Source organism: Rhinoraja longicauda, chromosome 4 (genome assembly GCF_053455715.1).
Source record: "Rhinoraja longicauda isolate Sanriku21f chromosome 4, sRhiLon1.1, whole genome shotgun sequence".
Taxonomy (NCBI): Eukaryota; Metazoa; Chordata; class Chondrichthyes; order Rajiformes; family Arhynchobatidae; genus Rhinoraja; species Rhinoraja longicauda.
In genome coordinates, this window is record NC_135956.1 from 90790365 (window position 1) to 90817298 (window position 26934).

Genomic DNA, 26934 nt, shown 5'->3' on the forward strand with positions numbered 1-26934 from the left:
GATATGTCTTATAGAGCTGTATAAGTATTCATGGACAATAGTCCCAAGCGCTCAATAAAAGCCTTTTCCATTTAAACCCTGGTCTTCAAATCTGGTCTGGTTGAATTTTTCTGCACTATCAACGCTCCTGCATCTAAGTCCAGTGTCTAGAACCGTAAGGGGTGAGTGGGTCGAACCACTCACGGGGAACCAGTGTGCGCGGCCTGGTCAAGGGATCAGAGCAAGGCACGGGGACCTTAGGTCGGGCGAAAGCTCGGCGCAGAAACCCCTTACAGATAATGGCGACCACGAAGGGACACTGGCAGCAGGATGATAGTGTACCAGAAAAAGATTTTAAAACTAGGGATGTAATGGACGAGCGCATTGCGGACTATGTTTTTAGCAAGGTGAATATCACCAAACAATGGATGTGTGGTTTGTTAGAGGACAAGCGCCCACTGGATGCAGCGATCCGGTGGACGGCCAGTAAAGCCCACAAGAAATCTGTAGAGAAGGCGGTCTGGCTGACCTGCTATAAAAAGCAGGTCCAGCTTTTGGACTGCGTGGTTGTGGCACAGGCAGCCCAGATCAGGGACCTTCAGGAGGAGGTAGAGGAGAAGGCTGCGGGTGGGCACCAGTTGATTGAGGCTCTGGACTCTTTAAACAAGGAGCGCCGGGTCGTGACCAACCGCCACGAATCCAGGGTAGAGCTGATGGAGTGCCAGATCACTGAGGCCATGCGCAGTAAGGGCAAGCTCAGGGAACAGTGCGCTTCCCTGAGCCGCCAGCTGGAGACCCAGGAAGAGAACCTCAAGGGGGTTAGGGCAGCCTACAAAATGGTTTTAGAGGACAGGTCGGAAGGGGCCGACCACGGGGCCTGCCTGCAGGAGATAGAGGGTCTGCGGGGTGCTTTAAATAAAGTAAAAGGGTTGGTCATCTAATGAACCCCCCAGCGAGCCAGTCGCTGGCGGTTGCGTAGGTCCCGGTTCCGGTCCCCAGAAAGACCGTGGTGGCTTCAGCCCCCAGACTCCACAATTCCCCTAGCTCCGAGGCATCCTGGAAAAGGGGTAGTGTAGGGGAGAGAGAGAGAGAGAGAGGAGCTCCCGGTCGAGGACTCGGCACCGGCGCCCATGTGCCCGGTCCTGGAAACCAGACGGGGACCCACCGCGCTGAATGGGGACGCCGGACCCATTCAGAGTGAGATCGTGGTGCCCCACAGCTCCCAGCAGTTAAGAGCCATGATCGGGCATGTTGCAAAATTGTCCGAATCAGGGGACCCTTCGTTGCATTTCAGGGAGATAGAGCAAACCACCGCAATCAACGGTTGCGACGAGGGAGAACGGGCAAAATTGTTGCTGTTCTCCCTGGACAGCTCGATCCTCCAATGCCTCTCAGATGAAAGTAAAAGAGGGACCAAGACCTACGATCTCCTACGGGACGAGGTCCTGGAAGTCTTGGGGATGGGCGATGAGGGTCCATTTGCCCGATTAGGGAAGACCCTCCAGATGGAGGGAGAACCCCCAAGGGTTTTTGCGGCGCGACTGTGGACAGTGTATCAGAGCAGCTGTCCGCACGTCCCCGCGCGGGATGTCCTGGTCGGGAATGGGAGAGCCCAGTGGCTCCGATGTTTGGTATCAAACAGCCTGGCGGCCGTCAGGGAACAGGCGAAAGCCTGGTTTGATCCCACAAATAGTACAGAGGAGGCTGTTTTGGACCGTCTCACGGTAGGGTATAGGAAACCCCTTACAACGGTCTACTTTGATTGGAAAGAAGAGAAGCGACAGCGAGAAATGGCACATTATCCTGATCTCATGTGTGAGGATTGAGGTGAAAACTATCTGCCTATGTGAATAAAGCAATGCCCGACCAGAAGGAAGGACTGAGGCAGTGGAGCGGCCTTGCAAAACATTGTGCAGAGCAAGACAACAAGCCAGGTAGGAGTCGAACCTACAATCTTCTGATCCGTAGTCAGACGCGTTATCCATTGCGCCACTGGCCCAAGCTATTGAAGGGGGTTTGCAGATGCAAGTTTGTTCCTGCTAGAGAAGGTACCCAGACAGCAGGCAGCGAAGGGCAAAATGTCAAAGGCAAAGAACAAAAACAGACAAGCTTTAGATCGAGAGCCCAACTGGTAGAGAGGAAGACTGTTGTGGAAATCCTTAGGTCGCTGGTTCAACTCTGGTTCGAAGGAGCTGCTCACATTTTGTTACTTTCAGCAGCATTTCCCGCACAGCAGCGAGGATGGAAAGAACTCTATCAGATCTATGGCTGACCATAAGGAATGCACCAGTATCAAACCCCTGAATACTCAAGCCTTGTCTAGCACAGCATGTACTCCAGAGTGCTATACTGTTGAAATAGTAACACCAAGTACAGATTTCAATGGTCATGGTGATGCAGTAAGAAACTGGCACACTCTCCCTGAGTAGCGACTGTACATAAAAACAGCTGACCAGCATTAAGAAACCCGTCATCCTGACTGTGTGTGCAGTTTGAACAACGTGTCCATCTATTTTCTACAGTTAAGTCAATTCAATTTTTATTTGTATAGCACATTTAAAAACAACCCACGTTGACCAAAGTGCTGTACATCTGTTTAGGTACTAAGGAAAAAATGAAACATACAGTAGCACACAAACATAACAGCACACACAAAACAGCACCTCCTCAATGGGCCTCAAACGCTAGGGAGTAGAAATAGGTTTTGAGCCTGGACTTAAAGGAGTCGATGGAGGGGGCAGTTCTGATGGGGAGAGGGATGCTGTTCCACAGTCTAGGAGCTGCAACCGCAAAAGTGCGGTCACCCCTGAGCTTAAGCCTAGACCGCGGGATAGTGAGTAGCCCCAAGTCGGCCAACCTGAGGGACCTGGAGTTAGAGAGGTGGGTTAGAAGACTTTTGATGTAGGGGGGGGGAATGTCCATTTAGGGCTTTATATGTGAATAGGAGGAGCTTGAAGTTGATTCTGTACCGTACAGGGAGCCAGTGGCGAGAGGCCAGAATCGGCGTGATGTGGTCCCTTTTACGGGTACTCGTCAGGAGTCTCGCTGCGACGTTTTGGACCAGTTGCAGGCGGGACAGGGATGATTGGCTGATCCCAGTGTATAGGGAGTTGCAGTAGTCTAGGCGTGAGAAAATAAAAGCGTGAATGATTTTTTCAGTGTCGTCGAATTGGAGGAAAGGTTTGATTTTAGCTATGGTACGAAGTTGGAAGAAGCTGGCTTTTACCACAGTTGCATCACAATACCAGCAGGGAGTGCTAAGATCTGAAACAATTCCACCATTTTCTGAAAATATATTGGGTGTCAGTGTTGTGGCCATTCCCGCAAGTCAAAAAGTTGCTCCTCAGTTCCCCCTTAATTAATTAGCGTCTCAGCTGGTTAAGATAATATGCTGGTATGCACAATGTGCCAGCAAAATGTGTGGTGCAAGTGTGACACTTTATTTTGAGAGGTAATAGGCTGAGGTATTGGACTGACATTTGAATATTCATGAATTTACTTGCAGAATTGCAGTGGCTCTGTGGTGGAGAGTGAAGAACTCCAACAGCTAGGCCTCAGCTCGTCGTTATTGACTGGACTTCATGATGGAGCGACCGTAGGCAGTGAGAATGGGCCCGCACCTGTCCTCCACTATCACCCTGAGTACCGGCACACCACAGGGCTGTGTTTTGAGCCCCATGCTCTACTCCCTATTCACACACGACTGTGTTCCTGCATTCAACACCAACACCAGTGTCAAGTTTGCAGATGACACAACGGTGATCGGGCTGATCACCAACGATGATGAAATACACTACGGAGTGGAGGTGCAGAACCAGGCGGACTGGTGCTCAGATAGCAATCTGTCCCTAAACGCCTCCAAGACCAAGGAGCTGATCATTAACTTCCGTAATTCACACAACGGGGAATACACTCCGATCTTTATCAACGGGGACAGTGTGGAGAGAGTGTCCAGCTTCAAGTTTCTGGGCACTCACATTTCGGAGGACCTCACATGGTCCACTAACACCGCTGCGCTGGTCAAGAAGGCGCAGCAACGACTGTTCTACCTGAGAACACTGAAAAGGTCTGGTCTGCCCCAACAGCTGCTGACGACCTTCTACCGCTGCATCATAGAGAGCATCCTAACGTATGACATCCCTGTGTGGCACCTCAGCTGCACGGAGGCAGAGAGGAGAGCCCTTCAGCGGGTAGTCCATAGAGCACAGAAGATTATCGGAACACAGCTACCAGTCTTGGAGGGCATCTACAACACACGATGCCTCAGAAAAGCCACCAGCATCCACAAAGACTCCTCACACCCCTGTTCGAACTTCTACCATCTGGCAGACACTACAAGGCCTTCTAAGCCCACACCTCCAGATTCAGGAACAGCTTCATCCCCAGGGCCATAGCTGTTATGAACCGGTCCTACTGAGTCGGATGGTCACATCGCTCAGCGAACCGGCACAGACCTAATTGCACTTTATTCTGTTTTAAAACTTTCTAATTTTGTTTCACTGGGTTGTCTAAATTTATACTGATTAGCTGATTCATTTATTGCATCGTATGGAAGTCGCATTCCCAATCTCGTTGTACCCCTGTACAATGACAATAAAGATATATTGTATCATATTGTATTGTATTGAAGAAGATGGAGAATGGCAAAAGTGCAGGGGAATTAGCTGAAATGGTAGAGCGCTCGCTTAGCATGCGAGAGGTAGCGGGATTAATGCCCGCATTCTCCATTGGATTTTAAATGGAGGTGCCGTGCGGTCTATTGCTTGACATATTTACATGCTGACTTGCAGAAATGAAGAGAGAATGCGCATCATGTCAGGTTTTGCATCAGTGAAGAAATGATGGTCCACATTGATTGGAAAGAAAAGAGATAAAGAGAAATGGCACGTGATCGTCATATTGTGTGTGCGGATTGAGGTGAAAACTGTCTGCCTATGAGAATTGGGTGTGAATAAAGCAATGCCCATCCAGAAGGAAGGACTGAGGCAGTGGAGAAGCCTTGCAAAACGACGTGCAGCGCAAAACAACGAGCCATGTAGGAGTCGAAGCTGCAATCTTTTGATCTGTAATCAGACGCGTTATCCATTGCACCACTGGCCCATACTATGAGGGGAGGTTGCAAAGGCCAGGGTGTTCGTGCTACAGCAGGTACCCAGACAGCAGACAGTGAAGGGCAATATGTTAAAGGCAAAGAATGAAAACAGACACGCTCGCTGGTGGTATTTCTTCAATAGCTCAGTTGGTAGAGCGCAGAACTGTAGTGGAAACATGGTCATCCTTAGGTCACTGGTTCAATTCTGGTTTGAAGCAGCTGCTCACCTTTTGTTACGTTCAGCAGCATTTCCCTACAGCGCAGCAGCGAAGACGGAAAGAGATGGTCTCCTGACCTCTGGCAACTGATCACATGGATTGCACCAGCATCAAACCTCTGAATACTCCAGGCTTGTGTAGCATAGCATGTACTCCAGTGTGCGAAACTGTTGAAAAAGTAACACCAACCACAGATTTGATGGGTCATGAAGCAGTAAGAAATTGGCACACTCTCCCCTGAGTAGCGATTGTACATAATAACCGCTGACCAGCAAAGCATTAACAAACATCACATCACGACTGTGACTGTGTGTACAGTCTGCACAAGTTGTCCCTCTATGTTCTACAGTTGCATCACCACACCAGCAGGGAGTGCTAAGTTCTGACACAAGAATAGCTGGTATGTATTATGTTCTGAAACAATTCCAACATTTTCATAAAAATCTTTGGGTTTCAGTGTTGTGGCCACACCCTCGTAAGAAAAAGTTGCCCCTTGGGTTCATCTTAATTCATTCATTTCTCACCTGGATTGATATTATTTTGTATAACGTGTCACCAGAATGTGTGGTGGAAGAGTAAGAGTTTACATTGAGAGATCTGAATATGAATCTGAATATTGATAAAGTTACTTGCAGAATTGCAGTGTCTCTGTGGAGTGAAGAAGACGGAGAATGGCAAATGTGCAGGGGAATTAGCTCAAAAGATAGAGCGCTCGCTTCGCATGCGAGAAGTAGCGAGATCGATGCCCACATTCTCCATTGATCTTTTGGATGCAGGTGTTGTGCTGGTCTCTTGCTTGATACATGTACTTGCTGAGGTGCAGAAATGAGAGATGTCAGGTTTTGCATCAGCGAAGAAATGACGGTCTACTTTGATTGGAAAGAAGAGAAGAGAAATGGCACGTTATCCTGATCTCATGTGTGAGTGAGGACTGAGGTGAAAACTATCTGCCTATGAGAATTGAGTGTGAATAAAGCAATGCCCGACCAGAAGGAAGGAAGCAGTGGAGAGGCCTTGAAAACAATGTGCAGAGCAAGACAATGAGCCAGGTAGGAGTCGAACCTACAATCTTCTGATCCGTAGTCAGACGCGTTATCCATTGCGCCACTGGCCCAACTTATTGAAGGGAGTTTGCAGATGCAAGGTTGTTGCTGCTAGAGGTATGCAGGCAGCAGGCATCGAAGGGCAAAATGAAGACGGAGAATGGCAAAAGTGCCGGGGAATTAGCTCAAATGGTAGAGTGCTCACTCAGCATGCGAGAGGGACACGATACTTCTATTTGTGTCTGTGTATGCAGTCTGCACATGGTAGTCTATTTTCAACAATTGCATCTCCACACCAGTAGGGAGTGCTAGACTCTGAAAGAACACCTGCATTAATAGCAGGCATCTCAGAAAAGATAGTGTGAGGCAGTGTTGCTTGAAATTTGGCCAATCCATCTGTGTAAAAACAATTTCCCTCGGATCCTGATCAATTCTTTCCCCTCTCCGCTTGGAAGGTGGTAATGCTGTTTTGCATCCCGATGTGTCAGCAAAATGTGTGGTGGACGAGCGTTTCTGTTTGGGGACAATACGCTTTAGTAATGTGGCTGAAGAAGTCGGAAGAAGGGTCCCAATCCAAGACTCAACCCAGCCAACAAAGGCATATATATTGGGGAATTGGCTCAAATGGTAGAGTGCTTGCTTAGCACTTGAGAGATAGCGGGATCGATGTCCGCATTCTCCGTTGGTCTTTTGAATGCAGGTGCCGGCCAGTCTCTTGCCTGATATGGGCACATGCAGAGATGCAGGTATGAGGAGAGATGGCGAATCTTATCAGCTTTTGGTGCAAGAAATATTGACCTACTTTGATTGGAAAGAAGAGGTAAAGAGAAGTGGCAAATAATCCTGATATCGAATATGAGGATTGAGGTGCCAACCACTGTGAAAAAATCATTTGCCAGTCTAGTAGGAAGGACTAAGGCACAGGACAGGGCTTGTAAAACAATTGGGTTCCATATCTGAGGAAAGATGTGCTTTACTCTGGTGAGGGTCCAGAATCATTTTTACAAGAATGATTCCAGGAATGAGTGGGTTAGCATATGATGAGCGTTTGACAAAACACTGGATGTGGAAAGGATGTGGAAAGGATGTTTCTACTGGTGGGAGAATCTAGGACCAGGGGTCATAGCCTCAGAATTAAAGGGTGCTCTTTTAGAAAGGAGGTGAGGAGGAACTTATTTCGTCAGAAGGTAAAGAACGAAAACAGACAAGCTTATTGGAGGCTTTCCTTCGATAGCTCAGTTGGTAGAGCGGAGGACTGTAGTGAAAAATGGTTATCCTTAGGTCGCTGGTTCAATTCCGGCTCGAAGGAGCTGCTCGCCTTTTGTCCAGCAGCATTACAGCCCAGCAGCGAGGATGGAAAGAGCTGGTCGCATCTGACCTCTGGCTATGATCACAAAGAATGAACCAGCAATCAATCACTAAATACCTAGTCTAGCAGAACATGTGCTCTGGAGTGTTACTTCATTACATTGGAACAGTAACAACAACCTGGAACAGCAATGGATTTGAAATGTTTTGAAGCTGTACTGTAAGAAACCAGCACAAACGCTCTCCCGGCCCGTGGACAAGTAGACGACATAACATCCGATCATCAAACCTCAATAACAGTTCTCTTCGTGTCTATGTTTGTAGTCTACACAAGGCAGTCTACTTTCAACTGTTGCATCACCACACCAGCGGGGGGGGGGGGGGGGAGCGGTTGTATCTGAAACAATTCCAGCATTTTCTGAAAATACATTTTGTATCGGTGTACTGCCCACTATCATTTGTCAAAAAGTTCCACCTCAGGAGCCTATTCTTTTTTTTTGCATTTAAGCTTGTTAAGGTAGTGGTTTGCATAATGTGTCAGCAAAATGTGTGGTGGAAGCTTGAGAATTTACGCGGAGGTATTGAACGGACATCTGAATATCGAGGAAGTTCCTTGTAGACCTGCATTTGCGCTGTAGTGGAGAATGACATTTTTTTAAAAAGACATAATATTGGGGAATTAGACCAAATGGTAGAGTACTCGCTTAGCATGTGAGAGGTAGTGGGATCGATGCCTGCATTCTCCATTGGCCTTTTGGATGCTGGTGTCATCCAGTTTTGCTTGATACATGGACATGCTGAGGTGGAGAGACAGCGAATCTTGTCAGTTTTTGCAGCAGTCAAGAAATGTTGGTCTACTTTTGTTGGAACAAGGAGAAAAGATAAAGAGAATATAGGAATGTTATAGGAAAGATATTGTCATGTTAAAGGAAAGATATTGTCAAGTTTGAAAGAGTTCAGAAAAGATTTACGAGGATGTTGCCAGGACAAGAGGGTGTGAGCTATAGGGAGAGGTTGAGTAGGCTGGGTCTCTATTCCATGGAGCGCAGGAGGATGAGGGGAGATCTTATAGAGGTGTACAAAATCATGAGAGGAATAGATCGGGTAGATGCAGAGTCTCTTGCCCAGAGTAGGGGAATCGAGGACCAGAGGACATAGGTTCAAGGTGAAGGGGAAAAGATTTAGCAGGAATCCGAGGGGTAACTTTTTCATACCGAAGGTGGTGGGTGAATGGAACAAGCTGCCAGAGGAGGTAGTTGAGGCTGGGAGTATCCCATCGTTTAAGAAGCAGTTGGACAGGTACATGGATAGGACAGGTTTGGAGGGATATGGACCAAGCTCAGGCAGGTAGGACTAGTGTAGCTGGGAAATGTTGGCCGGTGTGGGCAAGTTGGGCCAAAGGGCTTGTTTCCACACTGTATCACTCAATGACTCTATGACTATAAATGGCAAATGATCCATATATCACGTGTGAGGATTGAGGTGCTAACCGTCTGCTTTCAAGGATTGGGTGTGAGGAAATCAGTTGCCAGTTCAGTAGCAAGGACTAAAGGCAGGGGATAGGGCTTGCAAAACAATGTGCAGAGCAAGACAATGAGCCAGTAGGAGTCAAACCTACAATCTTCTGATCCGTAGTCAGAAGTGTTGGCCCAAGCTATTGAGGGGAGTTGGCAGATGCAAGGGTTTGCACTCTACAGCAGAGGTACCAAGACAGCAGGCAGCAAAGGGCACAACAATAAATGAAAGTAGAAAAGATCATTTGTGGCTTTCCTTCTTGGTTCTTGGTTCTTGGTCCTCCAAAATATTCCAAATGGAATTTGAACTGGAGGTGGCGGAGTATGGACTTAAGCAAGAAGGTCTCTGGTCTGTTGAGGTTGCTGCACTCCTTTCTGCATGCCCGCTTGTCTGTCGCTGCGTTCATCAGTTTCTCTTCCCCAGTTTTGAGGTGTTGGTTCAGGGAACTTCTCCGCCTCGTATGGTCAGCTGCAATGCTCTCCCAGGACTCCACATTGATGTTGAGCGCCTTCAAATCTCTCTTGCAGACATCCTTGTAACGTAGCTGGGGGCGGCTGATGGTTCTCCTCCCAGATGTCAGCTCTCTCTTTTCTGGACAGCTTGATAGCTCAGTTGGTAGAGCGGAGGACTGTAGTGGAAACATGGTGATCATTAGGTCGCTGGTTCAATTCCAGCTTGAAGGACTTGCTCAACTTTTTTGTTACTTTAAAAAGCATTTCCCGCACAGCCCAGCAGCAATTATAGAAAGAACAGGTTGTACTTGGCAAATAAACATAAGGAATGAACAAGTATGAAATCACTAATGCCCCAAGGCTTGTCCAGTAGATCATGTGCTCCAAAGTGCTGCTGGAACAATAATACCAGGCTCATCTATGATTTGTCTTGAGGCAGTGAGAAAACAGCAGAAATACACGCTGTTGAATTACAACCGGTTAACATAACAATTAATCAGCAAAGCACAAGGATACTTCTCTTCATGTCTGTGTACGCAATCTGCACAAGGCAGTCTACTTTCACCAATTGCATCTCCACACCAGTAGTGTGTGCTAGACTCTGAAATTAATAGCAGGCATCTCAGAAAAGATTGTGTGTGGCAGTGTTGCTTGAAATTTAGCCAATCCATCTGTGTGAAACCAATTCCCCTCAGATCCCGATCAATTCTTTCCCCTCTCTGCTTGGAAGGTGGTAATGCTGTTTTGCATCCCGATGTGTCAGCAGAATGTGTGGTGGAAGGATGAACGTTTAAGAACAATACACTTTAGTAATGTGTCTGAAGAAGTCGGAAGATGGGTCACAATCCCGGCCTGTTTTCTCCAGAGATGCTGCCTGACCCGCTGAGTTACTCCAGTATTTGATGTCTGTCTATGTTGAGGATGTTCCTTGTAAGAACTGCAGTTGTGCTGCGGTGGAGATTGAAAAGTTAAAACAAAGGCATAAGTATTGGGGAATTGGCTCAAATGGTAGAGCGCTCGCTTAGCATGTGAGAGGTAGCGGGATCGATGCCCGCATTCTCCATTGGTCTTGCTTGATACGTGCAGAGATACAGTTATGAGGAGAAACGGCGAATCTTGTCAGTTTTTGGTGCAGTCAAGAAATATTGATCTGCTTTAGTTGGAATAATAATAATAATAATAATATATTCCTTTATTCGTCCCACACCGGAGAAATTTACAGAGTTACAGCAGCAAAGTGGAGAGCAAGAGATCATTCATTATAAATAAAAGATACATAAATTGTCATCAGTTTTCTGTGTGTTCTTAGCTGTTATTGTTGACTCATCTGCTGGGAGCAGTGCTGGTTGTGCAGTCTCACAGCAGCGGGAAGGAAGGACCACCTATATCTCCTTCATGCACTTGGGGTAAAGGAGTCTGTCACTGAAGGAGTTACTCAGTGCAGTGACAGTGTCCTGCATGGGGTGGGAGTCGTTGTCCAGCAGCGATGTTAGCTTTGCCATTATCCTCCTCTTTCCCACCACCTGCACTGAGTCGAGGGGGCAACCCAGGACAGAGCTGGCCTTCCTGACCAGCTTGTCGAGTCTCTTCCCTTCCGCCGCTGAGATGCTGCTGCTCCAGCAGACCACTCCATTGAAAATGGCCGATGCAACCACCGTGTTGTAGAAGGTCCTTAGGAGTGCCCCCTGCACTCCAAAGGACCTGAGTCTCCTTAGCAGATAAAGTCTGCTCTGGCCCTTCCTGTATAGCGCATCGGTGTTTTCAGTCCAGTCCAGTTTATTGTTGAGGTAGACACCCAGGTACTTATAAGAATCCACCCTCTCGATGTCCATTCCCTGGATGTTCACCGGTTTACCGAAAGAAGAGAAAAGATAAAGAGAAGTACCAACCATCTGCTTACAAGGATTAGGTGTGAAGAAATAAATTGCCAGTTCAGTAGCAAGGACTAAGGCAGGGGACAGGGCTTGAAAAACAATATGCAGAGCAAGACAACAAGCCAGTTGGAGTAAAACCTACAATGTGCTCTAGAGTGTTACTTAAACACGTATGCTGTTGGAACAGTAATATCAACTTGGAACAGTAACAGCAGGCTCGGGTTTGATAGAGACAAAAAGCTGCAGTATCTCAGCGGGACTGGCATCATCGCTAGAGAGAAGGAATGGGCAGCGTTTCAGGTCGAGATCCTTCTGACTAGAAGACTAGAATGGACATCTGAATATTGATGAAGTTCCTTGTGGACCTGCAGTGCTGCTGGGATGGAGAGTGAAAAATTAAAAGAAAAGCATAAGTATTGAGGAATTAGCTCAAATGGCTCAGCTTTGATCTGTATTGAAGCTGTGGGAAACCAGTACAAACTTTCTCCCCACAAGTGGACAAGTAGACAACACAACACAAGCCGATCAGCAAACCTCAAGCATGATTCTATTTATGTCTCTGGATGCAGTCTCCACAAGGCAGTCTACTTTCAACAGTTGCATCTCCACACCAGCGGGGAGTGCTAGGATCTGAAACTACCCTTTTCACACAAAGGGTGGTGGGTGTATGGAACAAGCTGCCAGAGAGGTAGTTGAGGCTGGGACAGACAAGTACATGGATAGGTCAGGATTGGAGGGATATGGACAAAAAACAGGCAGATGGGACTAGTGGAGCTGGGACCTGTTGGCCAGTGTGGGCAGGTTGGGCCGAAGGGCCTGTTTCCACACTATCACTTTCTGACTATAACTCCAGTATTTTCAGAATATACATTTTGTATCAGCACACTGGCCACTATCTCTTGTCAAAGCTTTGTTCCTTAGATGCCTATTAATTCTTTTGCCCTCAAGCTTGATAGGGTAGTGATGTTGGTTTGCATAATATGTCGGCAAAATGTGTCGTGGAAGCGTGAGAATATAGGAAGGCCCTTCAGAGGGTCATCACGACGGCCCAGAAGATCATCGGCTGCTCACTGCCCTCCCTGGAGCACCTGTTCAGCCTACGCTGCCTCAGTAGAGCAGGCAAAATAATAAAAGATCCATCCCACCCCGGCCACCGTCTGTTTGTTCATCTGCCCTCTGATCGACGTTTCAGGTCGATCAAATCCCGAACAAACAGACTTAAGAACAGTTTTTACCCCAGGGCCATACGAGAACTGAACACTACCTTTGCAATAGGCAACACCGTTAAAAAATCTTGTACTTAATATAATTGTATTTAATTGTATTTATGTATTTATTTGTTTTTGCATTTATTGCATATATGTTTGTACGCACCGTCAGGATTGGCTATTTTTTAATTTCGTTGTACTCGTTGCAATGACAATAAATGAATATTATTATTATTATTATTATTATACTGCACTATAGAACGGACCTGAATATTGATGAAATTCCATGTGGACCTGCAGTGCTGCTGTGGTGGAGAGTGAAAAGTTGAAGAAAGGCATAAGTATTGGGGAAATAATCCTTTAATGTTATCCGTCGTGCCACTGGACCGAGTCGGTGAGTTGGCAGATGCGAGGGTGTTTGTGCTACAGCAGGTCCTCCAACAGTGGGCAGCGAAGGGCAAAATGTTAACAGCAAAGAACGAACACCGACAGGCTTGCTGATGGCTTTCCTTCGATAGCTCAGTTGGTAGAGCGGAGGACTGTAGTGGAAACATGGTCATCCTTAGGTCGCTGGTTCAAGTCCGGCTCGAAGGAGCTGCTCACCTTTTGTTACGTTCAGCAGCATTTCCAGCACAGCCCAGCAGCAAGAACAGAAAGAGCTGTTCTCCTGACCTCTGGCTGTGATCACAAAGAATGAACCAGCCTTTTAGAAGGATGAGGGGGGATCTTATTGAAACATATAAGATAATTAGGGGATTGGACACATTAGAGGCAGATAACATGTTCCCAATGTTGGGGGAGTCCAGAACAAGGGGCCACAGTTTGAGAATAAGGGGTAGGCCATTTAGAACGGAGATGAGGAAGAACTTTTTCAGTCAGAGGGTGGTGAAGGTGTGGAATTCTCTGCCTCAGAAGGCAGTGGAGGCCAGTTCGTTGGATGCTTTCAAGAGAGAGCTGGATAGAGCTCTTAAGGATAGCGGAGTGAGGGGGTATGGGGAGAAGGCAGGAACGGGGTACTGATTGATAGTGATCAGCCATGATCGCATTGAATGGCGGTGCTGGCTCGAAGGGCTGAATGGCCTACTCCTGCACCTATTGTCTATTGTCTATTGTCTATTGTCAATCACCAATACCAAAACCTAGTCTAGCAGAGCATGTGCTCTGGAGTGTTACATCATTACATATGCTGTTGGAACTGTAACACCAACCTGGAACAGTAACGACAGGCTTAGCTTTAATATGTTTTGAAGCTGTAAGAAACCAGCACAAACTCTCTCCCCGCCAGCTGACAAGTAAACAGGCAAGTGGGACTCGTGTAGCTGGGACTTTGTTGGCCGGTGTGGGCAAGTTCGGCCAAAGGGCCTGTTTCCACATGGTATCATTCTATTACTCTATGACTATAACATCCGATCATCAAACCTCAAGCATTATTCTCTTCATGTCTGTGTCTGCAATCTACACAAGGCAGTCAACGTTCAACTGTTGCATCTCCGCGCCAGCAGGGAGCAGTGGTATCTGAAACGACTCCAGCATTTTCTGAAGATACATTTTGTATCAGTGTACTGGCCACTATCTCTTGTCAAAAAGTTCCACCTCAGGTGCCTATTAATTTTTTTGCCTTTAAGCTTGATAAGGTAGTGTTGGTGGTTTGCATAAGGTGTCAACAAAATGTGCGGTGAAAGCGTGAGAATTTACGCTGAGGTATCGAACGCACATCTGAATATTGATGAAGTTCCTTGTAGACCTGCATTTGCGCTGTGGTGGAAAGTGAACATTTATTTAAGGCATATACGTATTGGGGAATTAGCTCAAATGGCAGAGCGCTTGTGAGAGGTAGCGGGATCGATGCTCCATTGGTATTTTGGTTGCAGGTGCCGGGCAGTCTTGCTTGATACCTGTACATGCTGAGGTGGAGAGACAGTGAATCTTGTCAGCTTTTGGAACAGTCAAGAAATATTGGTCTACTTTTGTTGTAACAAAGAGAAAAGATAAAGAGAAGTGGCAAGTGATCCATATATCGTGTGTGAGGATTGAGGTGCCAACCGTCTGCTTACAAGGATTAGGTGTGAAGAAATAAATTGCCAGTCCAGTAGCAAGGACTAAAGGCAGGTGACAAGGCTTGCAAAACAATGTGCAGAGCTGGACAATGAGCCAATAGGAGTCAAACCTACAATCTTCTGATCCGTAGTCAGACGTGTTGGCCCAAGGTATTGAGGGAAGTTGGCAGATGCAAGTGTCTGCGCACTACAGCAAGTACCCAGACAGAAGGCAGCGAAAGGCACAACCAAGAATGAAAGCAGACAAGCTTATTTGTGGCTTTCCTTCGATAGCTCAGTTGGTAGAGCGGAGGACTGTAGTGGAAACATAGTCATCCTTAGGTCGCTGGTTCAATTCCGGCTCGAAGGAGCTGCTCACCTTTTTTGTTACTTTAAACAACATTTCCCGCACAGTCCAGCAGCAATTATAGAAAGAACAGGTTGTACCTGGCAAATAACCAAAAGGAATGAACAGGTATGAAATCACTAATGCGCCAAGGCTTGTCCAGCAGATCATTTGCTCCAAAGTGCGACTTCATTACGTGAGCTGCTGGAACCGTAATACCAAGCTTAGCAATGATTTGTCTTGAAGCAGTAAAAAAAACCAGCAGAAATACACTGGTGAATTACAACTGAATAACATAACAGCCAATCAGCGGGCCTCAAGCATGGTTATATTAATGTCTCTGGATGCAGTCTCCACAAGGCAGTCTACTTTCAACAGTTGCATCTCCACTCCAGGATCTGATGCTAGGATCTGAAACAACCCTTTTCACACAAAGGGGGGTGGGTGTATGGAACAAGCTGCCAGAGGAGATAGTTGAGGTTGGGACGTCAATGTTTAAGAAACGGACAGGTACATGGCTGGCCAGGATTGGAGGGATATGGACCAAACACAGGCAGGTGGGACTAGTGCAGCTGACACATGTGTGGGCAAGTTGGGCCAAAGGGCCTGTTTCCACACTGTATCACTCTATGACTCTTTAACTCCAGATGGACATCTGAACATTGACGAAGTTCCTTGTAGACCTGCAATGCTGCTGTGGTGGAAAGTGAAACTTAAAAGAAAGGCATGTATTGGGGAATTAGCCCAAATGGTAGAGCACTCGCTTCGCATGTGAGAGGTAGCGGGATCAATGCCCGCATTGTCCATTGGTCTTTTGGATGCAGATGCCGGCCAGTCTCTTGCCTGATATGGGCACGTGCAGAGATGCAGGTATGAGGGGAGACGGCGAATCTTGTCCGTTTTTGGTACAAGAAATATTGATCTACTTTGATTGGAAAGGAAGAGGTAAAGAGAAGTGGCAAGTAATCCTGATATTGAATGTGAGGATTGAGGTGCCAACCATCATCCTATGGGAATTGTGTGTGAAGAAATCAATTGCCAGTCACGTAGGAAGGACTAGGCAGGGGACAGGGCTTGTAAAACAATTGGGTTCCAAATCTGAGGAAGGTTGTGCTGGCTCTGGAGAGGTTCCAGAGAAGATTTACAAGAATGATTCCAGGAATGAGTGGGTTAGCATGTGATGAGCGTTTGACAACACTGGGCCTGTACCCGCTGGAGTTTAGAAGGTTGAGGGGGGACCTCATTTAATCTTACAGAATAATGAAAGGCATAAATCGAGTGGATGTGGAAAGGATGTTTCTACTGGTGGGAGAGTCTAGGACCAGAGGTCAGAGCCTCAGAATTAAAGGGCTTTCCTTTAGAAAGGAGGTGATGAGGAACTTCGTTGGTCAGAGTTTAGTTAATCTGTGGAACTCATTGCCACAGAGGGTGTGGAGGCCATCAGTGGATATTTTTAAGGCAGAGATAGACAAATTCTTGATTAGAACGGGTGTCAAGGGTTATGGTGAGAAGGCAGGAAAATGGGATTAGGAGGCAGAGATCAGCCATGATTGAATGGCAGAGTGGACTAGATGGGCCATATGGCCTAATTCTACTCCTACAACCTGTGAACTTATGAAAATAATGTGCATAGGCAAGACAACATGCCAGGTAGGAGTTGAACCTACAATCTTCCGATCCGTAGTCAGATGTGTTATCCATCCAGGTCGTTGACGGAGTTGGCAGATGCAAGGGTGTCCGTCTTCTTGCATATGGCGTGCACAGCCTAAAGTTGTAAGTCACGGGTAGACATCCAGGGCAGGGCAGCATCAGTTGCTGGGTGGATGGCCTTGATGCCACCGGGGAAAAGCCTCAGTGAACAGTCATTCACGATGTGTGGGATAGTCTGGTCTGGATATCTGCAGTCGCAAGCAGGGCTGTCTATTATCCCCCACTTGTGCAGGTGATGGGCTGTTCTTGCATGGAGGGTGTGGATCCTGTTCAGGGTTAGCCATTGCTGGCGATGGAGGTCAAATCCCGGTGGTTTCACTGTGGGGTCTGTGATGACCTCTCCGTTGTTGGTGTTGGCATCTTTCCAGGATTTGGCTGTGGGTCTTCAGGCACATACATGTTGGGCAGATTGGTCAAGTCAGCATGGATAGGAAGGTCAGCCTCAATGGTGGGCACCAATCTTTCAACATCCTCTCCCTTGTACAGGGCCCTAGTGAGACCACACCTGGAGTATTGTGTGCAGGTTTGGTCTCCAAATTTGAGGAAGGACATTCTTGCTATTGAGGGAGTGCAGCATTGGTTCACGAGGTTAATTTGCGGAATGGTGGGACTGCCGTATGTTGAAAGACTGGAGTGACTGGGCTTGTGTACTCTGGAATTTAGAAGGATGAGAGGGCATCTTATTGAAACATAGAAGATTATTAAGGGATTGGACACGCTAGAGGCAGGAATCATGTTCCCGATGTTGGGGGAGTCCCGAACCAGAGGCCACAGTTTAAGAATAAGGGGCAGGCCATTTAGAATGGAGATGAGGAAAAACCTTTTCACTCATAGAGTTGAGAATCTGTGGAACTCTCTGCCTCAGAAGGCAGTGGAGACCAATTCCCTGGATGCTTTCAAGAGAGAGTTAGATAGAGCTCTTAATGATAGCGGAGTCAAGGGATATGGGGAGAAGGCAGGAACGGGGTACTGATTGTGGATGTCAGGCCATGATCACGGTGAATGGCGGTGCGTACAGGCTCGAAGGGCCGAATGGCCTACTCCTGCACCTATTGTCTATTGTCTGTTCTGCGTATGCTGGGAGGGGCGATGTGAGAGAGGACAGGTGCTGACTTATGCGTCCCTGTGATAACCCGCATTGCAGAGTTAAGGACAGTGTCAACTTGTTTGGTGTGGCAGCTATTAGCCCAAGCTGTTGAGCAAAACACGGCTGTTGAGTAGACTAGGGCTAAGCTTGCGGTACGAAGGGCGTGTGCATTGGATCCCCAGCTGTTGCCTGCAAGTTTCCTGATGATGGTGACCCTTACTTTCAGTTTATCAGCCACCCTCCTCAGGTGTGCACGATAAGTGAGGGTGCGGTCCAGGGTGACTGCGAGGTACTTGGGGAATTCCTCATTCTTCACCAGCTTACCACGAAAGCACACTTGGAGCTTTGCATTGGCCAGCCGATTGCTGAGGTGAAAGGCAGTGACAGTTGTCTTGGATGGGTTGGGGCGAAGTCGCCAGAAGGTGAAGTACTCCTCCATCCCCTTCAAGTATTGGGTTAGCACTCTGCTGATATCCTGGGAGATTGCAACCTTCATGTGGTCCACCCTGTTTTGACTAATGCAATCAACTCGACGTGCACTCAGAGAGTGGTGAAGGTGTGGAATTCTCTGCCTCAGAAGGCAGTGGAGGCCAGTTCGTTGGATGCTTTCAAGAGAGAGCTGGATAGAGCTCTTAAGGATAGCGGAGTGAGGGGTATGGGGAGAAGGCAGGAACGGGGTACTGATTGAGAGTGATCAGCCATGATCGCATTGAATGGCGGTGCTGGCTCGAAGGGCTGAATGGCCTACTCCTGCACCTATTGTCTATTGCACAATATAATAGGGTGTTCATGCTCCAGCAGGCCCCCCGACAATGGGCAGTGAAGGGCAAAATGTTAACAGCAAAGAACGAAAACAGACAAGCTTGCTGGTGGCTTTCCTTCGATAGCTCAGTTGGTAGAGCGGAGGACTGTAGTGGAAACATGGTCATCCTTAGGTCGCTGGTTCAATTCCGGCTCGAAGGAGCTGCACAGCTTTTGTTACGTTCAGCAGCATTTTCCGCACAGCCCAGCACCGAAGGAAAGAGCTGGTCGCATCTGACCTCTGGCTGTGATCACAAAGAATGAACCAGCAATCAATCACTAAATACCTAAACCTAGTCTAGCAGAGCATGTGCTCTGGAGTGTTACTTCATTACATATGCTGATGGAACAGTTACACCAACGTGGAACAGTAACATGTGATGTTTGATATGATTTGAAGCTGTAAGAAATCAGCACAAACTCTGTGAGAATATGTGGAAGTGTGAGAATTTACGCTGAGATATTGAACGGACATCTGAAAATTGATGAAATTGCTTGTTGAACTGCATTTGTGCTGTGGTGGAGAGTGAACATTTTTTAAAGGCATATGTGTTGGGGAATTAGCTCAAATGGTAGAGCGCTCGCTTAGCATGTGAGAGGTAGCGGGATCGATGCCCGCATTCTCCATTGGTATTTTGGTTGCAGGTGCCGGCCAGTCTCTTGCTTGATACATGTACTTGCTGAGGTGGAGAGATGGCGAATCTTGTCAGTTTTTGCAGCAGTCAAAAAATGTTGGTCTACTTTTGTTGTAGCAAAGAGAAAAGATAAAGAGAAGTGGCAAGTGATCCATATATCGTGTGTGAGGATTGAGGTGCCAACCGTCTGCTTACAAGGATGAGGTGTGAGGAAATCAATTGCAAGTCCAGTAACAAGGGCTAAAGGCAGGGGACAGGGCTTGCAAAACAATGTGCAGAGCAAGACAATGAGCCAATCGGAGTCAAATCTGTACTCAGACGTGTTGGCCCAAGCTATTGTGGTAAGTTGGCAGATGCAAGTGTTTGCGCACTGCAGCAGGTACCCAGACTGCAGGCAGCGAAGGGCATTATGTTAACAACAAAGAATGAAAGCAGACAAATTTATTTGTGGTTTTCCTTCGATAGCTCAGTTGGTAGAGCGGAGGACTGTAGTGGAAACATAGTCATCCTTAGGTCGCTGGTTCAATTCCGGCTCGAACGATTTGCTCAACTTTTGTTACTTTAAACAGCATTTCCCGCACAGCCCAGCAGCAATGATAGAAAGAACTGGTTGCACCTGGCAAATAAACAAGGAATGAACAAGTATGAAATCACTAATGACCCAAGGCTTGTTTAGCTGATCGTGTGCTTCAAAGGGCTACTTCGTTAGGTGGGCTGCTGGAACAGTAACACCAGGCTCAGCAATGATTTGTCTTGAAGCAGTAGGAAATCAGCAGAAATACACTCTGCTGAATAACGACTGGATAACATAACACCCAATCAGCAAAGCACAAGGATACTTCTCTTCATGTCTGTATGCACTCTGCACATGGCAGTCTACTTTCAACAATTGCATCTCCACACCAGTAGTGAGTGCTAGACTCTGAAAGAACACCTGCATTAATAGCAGGCATCTCAGAAAAGATTGTTTGGCAGTGTTGCTTGAAATTTAGCCAGTTCATCTGTGTGAAAACAGTTCTCCTCGGATCGCGATCAATTCTTTCCCCTTTGTGCTTGAAAGGTGGTAATGCTGTTTTGCATCACGACGTGTCAGCAGAATGTGGAAGGATGAGTGTTTAAGTTTAGAGACAATACGCTTTAGTAATGTGTCTGAAGAAGTTTGAAGAAGGGTCGTATTCCAAAAAGTCCAGAGATGCTGCCTGACTCGCTGAGTTACTCCAGTACTTGGTGTCTATCTATGTTGATGAAGTTGTGCTGTGGTGGAGATTAAAACAAAGGCATAAGTGTTGGGGAATTAGTTCAAATAGCTCACTTAACAAGTGAGACGTAGTGGGACCGATTCAGCATTCTCCATTGGATGCAGGTGCCGGCCAGTCTCTTGCTTGAAATGTGCACATGCGGAGTTGCAGGTATGAGGAGAGTCGGCGAATCGTATCAGTTTTTGGTGCAGTCAAGAAATATTGGTCTACTTTGGATGGAAAGAAAAGAGATAAAGAGGCATAGGTATAAGGTGAAGGAGAAACAATTTAATAGGAATCTGAGGGTTCACTTTTTTACACAAAGGGTGGTGGATGTATGGAACAAGCCGCCCGAGGAGGCAGTTGAGGCAGGGACTATCCCAATCGGACGAGTTTGGAGGGATATGGACCAAATGTGGGCAGGTAGGACTAGTGTAGCTGGGACATGTTGACCGGTGTGGGCAAGTTGGGTTGAAGGTCCCGTTTCCAAGCTGTATCACTCTGACTCTTTGAGAAGTTGCAAGTAATTCTGATATCGTGTATGAGAATTGAGGTGCCAACCATCCGGCTACGAGAATTATGTGTGAAGAAATCAATTGCCAGTCTAGTAGGAAAGGCTAAGGCAGGGGACAGGCCTTGCAAAACATAGTGCAGAGCAAGATAACGAGCCAGGTAGGAGTCGAACCTACAATCTTCTGATCAACTTTTGTTACGTTCAGCAGCATTTTCCGCACTGCTTAGCAGCAATGAAAGAACTGGTCGCATCAGTCTACTACTAATAACCACAAGGAATGAACCAGCATCAAATCACTAAATGGGGTATTGATTTAGGATGATCAGCCATGATCATATTGAATGGCAGTGCTGGCTGGCTCAAGGGTCGAATGACCTACTCCTGCAACTATTTTCTATGTTTTTATATCTAGCACATCATGTGCTCCCAAATGCTACTTCATCACATGGGCTGCTGGATGTTAAAGGCAAAGAACAAAAGCAGACCAGCTTGCTGATGGCTTTCCTTCGATAGCTCAGTTGGTAGAGCGGAGGACTGTAGTGGAAATATAGTCATCCTTAGGTCGCTGGTTCAATTCCGGCTCGAAGGAGTTATTCGCCTTTTGTTACTTTAAGCAGCAATTCCAGAACAGCCCAGCAGCGAGGACGGAAAGAACTGGTCACATCCGACCACTGGCAAATGTGGATATGGATTGAACTCGCTAAATACCCAAGGTTAGCGGAGCATTTGCTAAAAAGTGCTACTTCATTGTGTATTTCACTGAAGGAGAAGGAATGGGTGATGTTTCAGGTTGAGCCCCTTCTTCAGGCTGAGTCTGAAGAAGGGTCTCAACCCGAAACATCACCCATTCCTCTCCAGAAATGCTGCCTGTCCTGCTGAGTTACTCCAGCATTTTGTGTCCATCTCACTTTACATCTTATGTGTGCAGCCTGGTGGTCTACTTCTAACAGTTGCATCTCCGGGGAATGGTATAATCTGAAATGACACCTATGTTAACAGCAGTCATGCCAGAAAATAATACATCGTTTATCAATGTTGCCGGTCCTTTCTCCCAATATCAGCAAGATAAAGGAGATAATGATCGACTTCAGGAAGGGAAGCGGTTCACATAACACAGTTTGCATTGAAGGAGCCAAAGTAGAGATGGTTGAAAAACTCAAATTCCTAGGAGTCAATATCACCAACAACTTTCTGTGGACCACCCACATTGAAGCAATGACCAAGAAAGCATACTTCCTTAGAAGGCTGAGGCATTTCGGCATTTCCCCAACGACTCTCACCAACTTCTACAGATTCACCATAGAAAGCATTTTATTGGGATGCATCACAGCTTGGTTTGGGAACAGCTCCGTCCAAGACCACAAGAAATTACAGCGCATTGTGGACACAGTCCAGACCATCACACAAATCAAACTCCGTTCCATTGACTATTTATACCTCATGCTGCCATGGCAAGGCCAGTAGCATAATCAAGAATGAGTCACACCCTGGCCACTCCCTCTTCTCCCCTCTCCTGTTGGCAAAATGTATAGAAGTGGGAAAACGCACACCTCCAGATTCAGAGATAGTTTCTTCCCAGCTGTTATCAGGCATCTGAATCATCCTACCACAACCAGAGAGCAGTCCTGAACTATGATCTACCTCATTGGTGATCCGATCTTTGATTGGACTTTACTGGCTTTATCTTGCACTAAATGTTATTCCCTTATCCTGTATCTGTACACAGTGAATGGGTCAATTATAATCATATCATGTAGGGACATACGGATTGGCGGGGGGGTCTCGAACCCTCGGTTGGGCTAACGGGTCACGTGGTGCGAGAGCGCGAGGTATAGTTGTGTCTGGCGCCAAACTGGAGAGATGAGATTAGATTATATTAGCTAGTTAAGTAGTGTGTGTCCAAAGTAAGTGCGTTGCGCCTTGTCACGGTTTTTACCAAGAATAAAGTCTTTTGATAATAACGCTCGTTTTGGACTCACTACATTGGTGACCCCGAACGTAAGATCTGAAGCGAACACGCAGAATGTCACAGGTGGGAGTGAAGCGGCATTTCGGGAGAAACTACCCCGGGACGTCAGGCTAGTGTTGGCCGACGTCTCGTTTGAAGATCCGGTAGCGTTCGCCAAGAAAGCCGACGCGCTCGTCAGGGAGCGGCACACCCGAGAGGACTTGGTTAATCGGGTCTCGAGGCCCAGCGGCAGTCGGTGGAGCGGCCCAGAGAGCGACGCATCGGCCCTATTTCGCAGTCAGCCCGCCAAGAAGGGGCTGCGGAACATGTTTATAGGCAGCGGGCTCGAGCAACAGGGCCGAATAGGCGCGGCTGGTGTTTCTTCCATCGGCGGTGGGGCAGTGAAGCCCGAAGCTGCAGAGCCCCGTGTGCGTTTCCGGGAAATGCCTGGGCCGATCGAATGTAGAGGCAGTCTCGATTGGCCGTAACTGCCGCCTTTACGCTACAGACCAAGGTACCGGGATCGTCTTTCTGGTGGATACGGGAGCGGTTGTGAGTATTGTGCCCCCCTACGACTGTGAAGTTCGAGCGGGGGGGAAGGGCCCGCCCCTCATTGCGGTGAACGGTAGCCCCATCCGCACTTACGGTAAAAGGGCTATGTCCCTGTCCTTCGAGTCCAGGACCTACCATTGGGATTTCATCGTGGCGGATGTGGGCCAGGCCATTTTGGGTGCGGATTTTCTATGGGCGTTTTCGTCCGTGGTAGCGCCCTGCAGCCCTCGGCCGGCGTACGGCCCCAAAGTACTCCTCCAAGCGCCGCCCCACCCAGTTCAGCGATCCAGGCCATCACCACGGCCCCCGGTCAGTTCGATGCGGTCCTAGCGGATTTCCCGCAGCTCCTCGTTCAGCGGTTCGATGCACCTTCTGAGAAGCATGGGGTCGTTCATTTCATCCCGACCGAGGGGCCACCGGTTTTTGCCCGGGCACGGCACCTCCCACCCGACAAGCTGGCCATGGCTCGAGAGGAGTTCTTGAACTTGGAGAGGCTGGGAATTGTGCGGCCTTCAAGTAGTCCGTGGGCCTCCCCCTTGCATATGGTTTCCAAAGCATCTGGGGGGTGGAGACCATGTGGGGATTTCCGACGACTTAACGCGGCAACACGGCCGGACCGCTACCCGATTCCGCACATACAGGACTTCTCAGCCAGCCTGGAGGGGGCTACAATTTTTTCAAAGATCGATTTAGTGCGGGGATATCATCAGATCCCGGTCCACCCGCCGGACATTCCAAAGACAGCTACCATTACTCCGTTCGGGTTGTTTGAGTGGTTGCGCATGCCTTTCGGCCTTAAAAACGCAGCTCAGGCATTCCAGCGTCTGATGGACCGTGTGGGTCGAGGGTTGCCGTTCGGGTTTATTTACCTCGATGACATTTTGATTGCCAGCCGTTCGGTCCAGGAGCACTTAGTCCACCTCCGCCCCGGTGTTCCAGAGGCTGCAAGACCACGGCCTGATTCTGCACCCGGCCAAATGCCAATTCGGCCTGTCAGCGGTAGATTTTCTGGGTCACCGGGTTACACCGGCCGGTGCCACTCCTTTGCCAGCTAAGGTGGACGCGGTCCGCTCTTTTCCACGCCCTACTACCATCAAGGGCCTGCAGGAATTCATGGGCATGGTGAACTTTTATCACCGGTTTGTGCCTGCAGCAGCTCGGGTCATGCGCCCCCTTTTTCAATGCCTCGCGGGTAACCCCGCTGAGTTGGTGTGGTCCGCAGCTGCAGAGACGGCTTTTGTCGCGGTCAAACAGGCCCTCGCCAACGCCACCATGCTGGTGCACCCGCGCTCCTCCGCCCCCACGGCGCTGATGGTGGACGCCTCAGACGTGGCGGTGGGTGGGGTTTTGGAGCAGCAGGTCGACGGTCACTGGCAGCCCCTGGCGTTTTTCAGCCGGCAGCTCTCTCGAGCCGAGCTCAAATACAGTGCGTTTGATAGGGAGCTCCTGGCCCTCTATTTAGCAGTCCGCCACTTCCGATATTTTTTGGAAGGCCGTTCTTTTGTGGCCTACACGGATCACAAACCTCTGACATTCGCTTTTGCTAAGGTTTCTGATCCGTGGTCGACTCGCCAGCAACGGCACCTCACCCTAATTTCGGAGTTCACCACCGATGTCCGTCATATTGCGGGTGGGCTTAATGCCGTTGCTGATGCCCTGTCCCGGCCGGCCATTCCCTCCGTAGCCGTGGTAGGCGGACAGGTGGATTTCCAGGAGCTAGCGGAGGCTCAGCGTCTGGAAGGAACTGCCGCGGTGTACGCCTCCACAGCCTCGGGACTGCGTTTGGAACAGGTGGCGTGTGGCCCCACAGGTACCAAGTTGTGGTGTGACGTTTCCCTTCCACGCCCTCGCCCGGTGGTGCCTGCCGCCCTGCGGCGTAAGGTTTTTGAGGCCATTCATGGCCTGGCACATCCGTCCATCAGGGCGACTTCGGCCATGGTGGCCGCCCGGTTTGTCTGGCACGGCCTGCGGAAGCAGGTGGCAGCCTGGGCACGTGCCTGCATTCCATGCCAAACCTCCAAAGTTCATCGCCATGTCCAGCCCCCATACCAGAGATTCGAGGTTCCCCCCGTCCGTTTTTTCTACATCCATGTGGATTTGGTGGGTCCATTGCCCTATTCCAGGGGTTATACTCATCTGCTGACGGTGGTGGATCGGTTTACACGTTGGCCGGAGGCGTTCCTGTTGTCGGACACCTCGGCGGCCTCCTGTGCACGGGCCCTGGCGTTGCATTGGGAGGCCCGCTTCGGCGTCCCGGCTATCATCACCACAGATCGGGGAGCCCAGTTCACCTCGTCCCTCTGGGACGCGCTGGCACAGCTGTATGGGTCTCGCTTACAGCAGACCACCGCCTATCATCCCCAATCCAACGGGATGGTTGAGCGCTTCCATCGGCAGCTGAAGGCGTCCTTCTGTGCCCGACTGACCGGCCACGATTGGGCTGACCAGCTGCCTTGGGTCCTCCTCGGCATTCGTACGGCCCCAAAGGCCGAGCTAGGCACATCCTCGGCCGAGCTCGTCTACGGTTCGCCCCGGCGGGTGCCGGGTGACATTCTTCCCTCCACTCCCGCCTTGCCGCCGTCCGTCACGTCGGTGTTGGGTTCCCTCCGGGCGTGGGTGGGTTATCTGGCTCCAGTCCCGACCTCCAGGCACGGAAGCACAGCAGTCCACGTCCCGTCGGACTAGCGAGACTGCGATTTCGTGTTCCTTCGGAAAGATTCCCACCGCCCCCCTCTTCGGCTGGTTTACCAGGGCCCGTTCCAGGTGCTTAAAAGAGGGACTGTCACTTTCACCTTGCAGGTGGGCAATCGCCAGGAGCTCGTTTCGGTATCCTGGCTCAAGCCGGCCATTTGGACCAGGACCTCCCTGTGTCGGTGGCCATGCCGCCGCGCAGGGGCTGGCCTATGGTAGCCAGCGGCGCCTTGTTTGCCACCTCTCGGCCCCCCGCCGCCTATGGTTGGGCCCGGGCCGCCGTTCCCGATCAAGCGTTCTCCGTCGCCTACGCCCTCCGCTTCCGTGGCCCCTCCATCGCCTCCGGCGACGGCGCCCTCCCCGCCTCCCGTTACATTGGCGGTATCGGGTTCCCCCCTCCGTACGCGTTCCGGGAGGGAGGTTCGGGCGCCCGTGAGGTACGGTTTCGAGGGTTCTGGGGGGGTCATGTAGGGACATACAGATTGGCGAGGGGGTCTCGAACCCTCGGTTGGGCTAACGGGTCACGTGGTGCGGGAGCGCGAGGTATAGTTGTGTCTGGCACCAAACTGGAGAGATGAGATTAGATTATATTAGCTAGTTAAGTAGTGTGTGTCCAAAGTAAGTGCGTTGCGCCTTGTCACGGTTTTTACCAAGAATAAAGTCTTTTGATAATAACGCTCGTTTTGG

General features: G+C 48.9%; 8 non-coding genes across 8 annotated transcripts; 6 read left to right on the plus strand and 2 right to left on the minus strand.

Annotated features, from left to right (window-relative positions):
• Window positions 1-1905: 1905 nt before the first annotated feature.
• Window positions 1906-1978, minus strand: trnar-acg (transfer RNA arginine (anticodon ACG)). The gene has a single exon. It is a non-coding gene; the product is annotated as a tRNA-Arg (tRNA).
• Window positions 1979-6330: 4352 nt separating this feature from the next.
• On the minus strand, window positions 6331-6403 carry trnar-acg (transfer RNA arginine (anticodon ACG)). The gene has a single exon. It is a non-coding gene; the product is annotated as a tRNA-Arg (tRNA).
• Window positions 6404-7556: 1153 nt separating this feature from the next.
• Window positions 7557-7641, plus strand: trnay-gua (transfer RNA tyrosine (anticodon GUA)). The gene is given in 2 exon segments: window positions 7557-7593; window positions 7606-7641. It is a non-coding gene; the product is annotated as a tRNA-Tyr (tRNA).
• Window positions 7642-13197: 5556 nt separating this feature from the next.
• Window positions 13198-13283, plus strand: trnay-gua (transfer RNA tyrosine (anticodon GUA)). Its single transcript is given in 2 exon segments — window positions 13198-13234; window positions 13248-13283. It is a non-coding gene; the product is annotated as a tRNA-Tyr (tRNA).
• Window positions 13284-15009: 1726 nt separating this feature from the next.
• On the plus strand, window positions 15010-15095 carry trnay-gua (transfer RNA tyrosine (anticodon GUA)). The gene is given in 2 exon segments: window positions 15010-15046; window positions 15060-15095. It is a non-coding gene; the product is annotated as a tRNA-Tyr (tRNA).
• Window positions 15096-18745: 3650 nt separating this feature from the next.
• Window positions 18746-18831, plus strand: trnay-gua (transfer RNA tyrosine (anticodon GUA)). Its single transcript is given in 2 exon segments — window positions 18746-18782; window positions 18796-18831. It is a non-coding gene; the product is annotated as a tRNA-Tyr (tRNA).
• A 928-nt stretch (window positions 18832-19759) lies between these two features.
• trnay-gua (transfer RNA tyrosine (anticodon GUA)) lies at window positions 19760-19845 on the plus strand. Its single transcript is given in 2 exon segments — window positions 19760-19796; window positions 19810-19845. It is a non-coding gene; the product is annotated as a tRNA-Tyr (tRNA).
• Window positions 19846-21559: 1714 nt separating this feature from the next.
• trnay-gua (transfer RNA tyrosine (anticodon GUA)) lies at window positions 21560-21645 on the plus strand. The gene is given in 2 exon segments: window positions 21560-21596; window positions 21610-21645. It is a non-coding gene; the product is annotated as a tRNA-Tyr (tRNA).
• Window positions 21646-26934: the final 5289 nt, after the last annotated feature.